We start from the raw sequence: 7,945 nt of genomic DNA, 5'->3' as shown, positions 1-7,945 counted from the left end.
GTGTATGTATATCTGTTAATTCTGTGAAGTGTGTGCAGGTTAGTGTTTGTGTGTGTATATGGAGTGAGAGTGGGAGCAGTGTACCAAAATTTATCACTTGATTTCATGGGTCCAAGAGGCAACATGATATTGAGTTCTAACCATATTGCTTAGCCATATTTAGGTATAAGGCTATAAGACACACACAAGTTTCCAAGGTGCGATCAGGCGTGCTCAGGGGTGATGGGGTTGTGGGTCACACCCAAACTTAATCTTCTCTGCTAGTAATAATATCTGAAGTAGTTCTGCTAAACCTCAGCATTGCAAGCTCTAGCAGATTATTCTCTACTCATATAAGGGTGGAAAGTATATGTCATTCGTTTACTGTGAGTCTTCCAGTTTCTTTTTTACAGAGAACCCACAAAGCTAGAAGATGGCTGCTATATGAATTATGTGGACTCTCCAGAGTTGCAAGTAACTATACCATAAAAAATTGAAATGCATGCTTTTCATTTAAACTGTCAAATTTCTTGCCATAAAGTTGTTCAGCATAAATTATTATAATCCTTGTAGCATTTCTAGGGTCTATAATGATGTCCCATTTTATATTCTTGATATTGGTGATGTTTTCCTTTTGCCAGGTGTTTTGCAGGTTTTAATAATCTTTTCAAAGCATCAGCTTTTGGCAGCACAGATTTTATTACTGGTCTGCGTTCTATTTCATTGGTTTTCATTTTATTTTTATTTTTTTCTATTTGCTTTTGATGCTTAATATTTTATTTTCAAATAGTTAAAATATTATAAAAATCAAAGGTGCATATAAGGCTTTGACTTTAACAAATTAAAGTAAAATGACATTTTTTACAAGTTCTTCAATGCTAATTTAGTAATAACATATTTTTTATTAGCTAAAATATTTCTTTTTCCAAGATGAATGATTTTCCAATGAAGGAGCTTTGATTCTAAGAAATTGCTCTTGCCGGTTCTGGAGCAAGATGGCCGAATAGGAACAGCTCCAGTCTCCAACTCCCAGCGCGAGCGACACAGAAGACCAGTGATTTCTGCATTTTCAACTGAGGTACTGGGTTCATCTCACTGGGGAGTGCCGGACGATCGGTGCTGGTCAGCTGCTGCAGCCCGACCAGCAAGAGCTGAAGCAGGGCGAGGCATTGCCTCACCTGGGAAGCCCAAGGGGGAAGGGAATCCCTTTTCCTAGCCAGGGGAACTGAGACACACAACACCTGGAAAATCGGGTAACTCCCACTCCAATACTGCGCTTTAAGCAAACAGGCACACCAGGAGATCATATCCCACACCTGGCCGGGAGGGTCCCACACCCACGAAGCCTCCCTCATTGCTAGCACAGCAGTCTGTGATCTACCGGCAAGGCAGCAGCGAGGCTGGGGGAGGGGCGCCTGCCATTGCTGAGGCTTAAGTAGGTAAACAAAGCTGCTGGGAAGCTCGAACTGGGTGGAGCTCACAGCAGCTCAAGGAAACCTGCCTGTCTCTGTAGACTCCACCTCTGGGGACAGGGCACAGTAAACAATAACAAACACAGCCGAAACCTCAGCAGACGCAAACGACTCTGTCTGACAGCTTTGAAGAGAGCAGTGGATCTCCCAACACGGAGGTTGAGATCTGAGAAGGGACAGACTCCCTGCTCAAGTGGGTCCCTGACCCCTGAGTAGCCTAACTGGGAGACATCCCTCACTAGGGGCAGTCTGACACCCCACACCTCACAGGGTGGAGTACACCCCTGAGAGGAAGCTTCCAAAGCAAGAATCAGACAGGTACACTCGCTGTTCAGAAATATTCTATCTTCTGCAGCCTCTGCTGCTGATACCCAGGCAAACAGGGTCTGGAGTGGACCTCAAGCAATCTCCAACAGACCTACAGCTGAGGGTCCTGACTGTTAGAAGGAAAACTATCAAACAGGAAGGACACCTACACCAAAACCCCATCAGTACGTCACCATCCTCAAAGACCAGAGGCAGATAAAACCACAAAGATGGGGAAAAAGCAGGGCAGAAAAGCTGGAAATTCAAAAAATAAGAGCGCATCTCCCCCGGCAAAGGAGCGCAGCTCATCGCCAGCAACGCATCAAAGCTGGATGGAGAATGACTTTGACGAGATGAGAGAAGAAGGCTTCAGTCCATCAAATTTCTCAGAGCTAAAGGAGGAATTACGTACCCAGCGCAAAGAAACTAAAAATCTTGAAAAAAAAGTGGAAGAATTGATGGCTAGAGTAATTAATGCAGAGAAGATCATAAACGAAATGAAAGAGATGAAAACCATGACACGAGAAATACGTGACAAATGCACAAGCTTCAGTAACCGACTCGATCAACTGGAAGAAAGAGTATCTGCGATTGAGGATCAAATGAATGAAATGAAGCGAGAAGAGAAACCAAAAGAAAAAAGAAGAAAAAGAAATGAACAAAGCCTGCAAGAAGTATGGGATTATGTAAAAAGACCAAATCTACGTCTGATTGGGGTGCCTGAAAGTGAGGGGGAAAATGGAACCAAGTTGGAAAACACTCTTCAGGATATCATCCAGGAGAACTTCCCCAACCTAGTAGGGCAGGCCAACATTCAAATCCAGGAAATACAGAGAACGGCACAAAGATACTCCTCGAGAAGAGCAACTCCAAGACACATAATTGCCAGATTCACCAAAGTTGAAATGAAGGAAAAAATCTTAAGGGCAGCCAGAGAGAAAGGTCGGGTTACCCACAAAGGGAAGCCCATCAGACTAACAGCAGATCTCTCAGCAGAAACTCTCCAAGCCAGAAGAGAGTGGGGGCCAATATTCAACATTCTTAAAGAAAAGAATTTTAAACCCAGAATTTCATATCCAGCCAAACTAAGTTTCATAAGTGAAGGAGAAATAAAATCCTTTACAGATAAGCAAATGCTTAGAGATTTTGTCACCACTAGGCCTGCCTTACAAGAGACCCTGAAGGAAGCACTAAACATGGAAAGGAACAACCGGTACCAGCCATTGCAAAAACATGCCAAAATGTAAAGACCATCGAGGCTAGGAAGAAACTGCATCAACTAACAAGCAAAATAACCAGTTAATATCATAATGGCAGGATCAAGTTCACACATAACAATCTTAACCTTAAATGTAAATGGACTAAATGCTCCAATTAAAAGACACAGACTGGCAAACTGGATAAAGAGTCAAGACCCATCAGTCTGCTGTATTCAGGAGACCCATCTCACACGCAGAGACATACATAGGCTCAAAATAAAGGGATGGAGGAAGATTTACCAAGCAAATGGAGAACAAAAAAAAGCGGGGGTTGCAATACTAGTCTCTGATAAAACAGACTTTAAACCATCAAAGATCAAAAGAGACAAAGAAGGCCATTACATAATGGTAAAGGGATCAATTCAACAGGAAGAGCTAACTATCCTAAATATATATGCACCCAATACAGGAGCACCCAGATTCATAAAGCAAGTCCTTAGAGACTTACAAAGAGACTTAGACTCCAATACAATAATAATGGCAGACTTCAACACTCCACTATCAACATTAGACAGATCAACGAGACAGAAAGTTAACAAGGATATCCAGGAATTGAACTCATCTCTGCAGCAAGCAGACCTAATAGACATCTATAGAACTCTCCACCCCAAATCAACAGAATATACATTCTTCTCAGCACCACATCGTACTTACTCCAAAATCGACCACGTAATTGGAAGTAAAGCACTCCTCAGCAAATGTACAAGAACAGAAATTATAACAAACTGTCTCTCAGACCACAGTGCAATCAAACTAGAACTCAGGACTAAGAAACTCAATCAAAACCGCTCAACTACATGGAAACTGAACAACCTGCTCCTGAATGACTACTGGGTACATAACGAAATGAAGGCAGAAATAAAGATGTTCTTTGAAACCAATGAGAACAAAGATACAACATACCAGAATCTCTGGGACACATTTAAAGCAGTGTGTAGAGGGAAAGTTATAGCACTAAATGCCCACAAGAGAAAGCTGGAAAGATCTAAAATTGACACTCTAACATCGCAATTAAAAGAACTAGAGAAGCAAGAGCAAACACATTCAAAAGCTAGCAGAAGGCTAGAAATAACTAAGATCAGAGCAGAACTGAAGGAGATAGAGACACAAAAAACCCTCCAAAAAATCAATGAATCCAGGAGTTGGTTTTTTGAAAAGATCAACAAAATTGACAGACCACTAGCCAGACTAATAAGAAAAGAGAGAAGAATCAAATTGACGCAATTAAAAATGATAAAGGGGATATCACCACCGACCCCACAGAAATACAAACTACCATCAGAGAATACTATAAACACCTCTACGCAAATAAACTGGAAAATCTAGAAGAAATGGATAATTTCCTGGACACTTACACTCTTCCAAGACTAAATCAGGAAGAAGTTGAATCCCTGAATAGACCAATAGCAGGCTCTGAAATTGAGGCAATAATTAATAGCCTACCAACCAAAAAAAGTCCAGGACCAGATGGATTCACAGCTGAATTCTACCAGAGGTACAAGGAGGAGTTGGTACCATTCCTTCTGAAACTATTCCAATCCATAGAAAAAGAGGGAATCCTCCCTAACTCATTTTATGAGGCCAACATCATCCTGATACCAAAGCCTGGCAGAGACACAACAAAAAAAGAGAATTTTAGACCAATATCCCTGATGAACATCGATGCAAAAATCCTCAATAAAATACTGGCAAACCGGATTCAGCAACACATCAAAAAGCTTATCCACCATGATCAAGTGGGCTTCATCCCTGGGATGCAAGGCTGGTTCAACATTCGCAAATCAATAAACATAATCCAGCATCTAAACAGAACCAAAGACAAGAACCACATGATTATCTCAATAGATGCAGAAAAGGCTTTTGACAAAATTCAACAGCCCTTCATGCTAAAAACGCTCAATAAATTCGGTATTGATGGAACGTACCTCAAAATAATAAGAGCTATTTATGACAAACCCACAGCCAATATCATACTGAATGGGCAAAAACTGGAAAAATTCCCTTTGAAAACTGGCACAAGACAGGGATGCCCTCTCTCACCACTCCTATTCAACATAGTGTTGGAAGTTCTGGCTAGGGCAATCAGGCAAGAGAAAGAAATCAAGGGTATTCAGTTAGGAAAAGAAGAAGTCAAATTGTCCCTGTTTGCAGATGACATGATTGTATATTTAGAAAACCCCATTGTCTCAGCCCAAAATCTCCTTAAGCTGATAAGCAACTTCAGCAAAGTCTCAGGATACAAAATTAATGTGCAAAAATCACAAGCATTCTTATACACCAGTAACAGACAAACATTGAGAGCCAAATCAGGAATGAACTTCCATTCACAATTGCTTCAAAGAGAATAAAATACCTAGGAATCCAACTTACAAGGGATGTAAAGGACCTCTTCAAGGAGAACTACAAACCACTGCTCAGTGAAATAAAAGAGGACACAAACAAATAGAACATACCATGCTCATGGATAGGAAGAATCAATATCGTGAAAATGGCCATACTGCCCAAGGTAATTTATAGATTCAATGCCATCCCCATCAAGCTACCAATGAGTTTCTTCACAGAATTGGAAAAAACTGCTTTAAAGTTCATATGGAACCAAAAAAGAGCCCGCATCTCCAAGACAATCCTAAGTCAAAAGAACAAAGCTGGAGGCATCACGCTACCTGACTTCAAACTATACTACAAGGCTACAGTAACCAAAACAGCATGGTACTGGTACCAAAACAGAGATATAGACCAATGGAACAGAACAGAGTCCTCAGAAATAATACCACACATCTACAGCCATCTGATCTTTGACAAACCTGAGAGAAACAAGAAATGGGGAAAGGATTCCCTATTTAATAAACGGTGCTGGGAACATTGGCTAGCCATAAGTAGAAAGCTGAAACTGGATCCTTTCCTTACTCCTTATACGAAAATTAATTCAAGATGGATTAGAGACTTAAATGTTAGACCGAATACCATAAAAATCCTAGAGGAAAACCTAGGTAGTACCATTCAGGACATAGGCATGGGCAAAGACTTCATGTCTAAAACACCAAAAGCAACGGCAGCAAAAGCCAAAATTGACAAATGGGATCTCATTAAACTAAAGAGCTTCTGCACAGCAAAAGAAACTACCATTAGAGTGAACAGGCAGCCTACAGAATGGGAGAACATTTTTGCAATCTACTCATCTGACAAAGGGCTAATATCCAGAACCTACAAAGAACTCAAACAAATTTACAAGAAAAAAACAAACAACCCCATCAAAAAGTGGGCAAAGGATATGAACAGACATTTCTCAAAAGAAGACATTCATACAGCCAACAGACACATGAAAAAATGCTCATCATCACTGGCCATCAGAGAAATGCAAATCAAAACCACAATGAGATACCATCTCACACCAGTTAGAATGGCGATCATTAAAAAGTCAGGAAACAACAGATGCTGGAGAGGATGTGGAGAAATAGGAACACTTTTACACTGTTGGTGGGATTGTAAACTAGTTCAACCATTATGGAAAACAGTATGGCGATTCCTCAAGGATCTAGAACTAGATGTACCATATGACCCAGCCATCCCATTACTGGGTATATACCCAAAGGATTATAAATTATGCTGCTATAAAGACACATGCACACGTATGTTTATTGCAGCACTATTCACAATAGCAAAGACTTGGAATCAACCCAAATGTCCATCAGTGACAGATTGGATTAAGAAAATGTGGCACATATACACCATGGAATACTATGCAGCCATAAAAAAGGATGAGTTTGTGTCCTTTGTAGGGACATGGATGCAGCTGGAAACCATCATTCTTAGCAAACTATCACAAGAGCAGAAAACCAAACACCGCATGTTCTCACTCATAGGTGGGAACTGAACAATGAGATCACTTGGACTCAGGAAGGGGAACATCACACACCGGGGCCTATCATGGGGAGGGGGGAGGGAGAGGGGGGAGGGATTGCATTGGGAGTTATACCTGATGTAAATGACGAGTTGATGGGTGCAGCACACCAACATGGCACAAGTATACATATGTAACAAACCTGCACGTTATGCACATGTACCCTACAACTTAAAGTATAATAATAATAAATAAATTTAAAAAAATAAATAAATAAATAAAAAGAAATTGCTCTTGCCTCTTCTTGACTAAGATTTTTAAATGATGAAATCAATCACCATTCTTTAAATGTCTCATGTAATATTTATTGTAGACTGCTGATAATCTTTTAAAGCAGCTAAGGATGTTAAAATGCTGCCTTTGAGGTAACCAGCCATTTTACAGGAAATATGATATTATTTGCTGTTTTAAAGATGTTAAAATTAATTTCAGTCATTGAAAATATGTATATAGATGCGTATGTAATTTATATGAGAAAATAGCCTTGGTATTTCAAGAAGAAATAAAAATTGTTTTGCCAAACTATGCTGGTTTTATTATCTATATTTGAGTTATGAATTCATGTTATTAAGGTCTTTTAATTCAAGGGATAAAGAAATAGTTTAAATATTTCACTCCAAGTGAGTACTCTGTCTCTTAGATGATTAAAGAAATAGAATAGTTCTTCTCCACCTTTCATCATTGTGACTGATACTAGCAAAGCATTTCAGTCCTCCTCTAGGAAAATCACCTTGTTTTTCTACACGATTCGTCTCGGTTGTGCACATGTTCTATTTCCTGGGCAGGGGTGGAAGGGGAGCTGCTCTGGAGAGTCTCTGGTCTCACAACAGACCCTGTGAGCAAGAAATAAACTTTGAGGAGGCCAGCCACTGAGACTCGCAGGGTTTATTTGCCATTACAGCACAGCCCATCTTATCCTGGAAAATGTACCACATGAAGACAAACATAAAAAACGACATTTTATATTTAAAAATGTAACTCAAAAACAAAAAGCTTTTATTACCTGATGTTAGTATAACCATTTGCAA

Source organism: Macaca thibetana, chromosome 15 (assembly GCF_024542745.1).
Source record: "Macaca thibetana thibetana isolate TM-01 chromosome 15, ASM2454274v1, whole genome shotgun sequence".
Taxonomy (NCBI): Eukaryota; Metazoa; Chordata; class Mammalia; order Primates; family Cercopithecidae; genus Macaca; species Macaca thibetana.
This window is presented reverse-complemented; position numbering follows the sequence as displayed.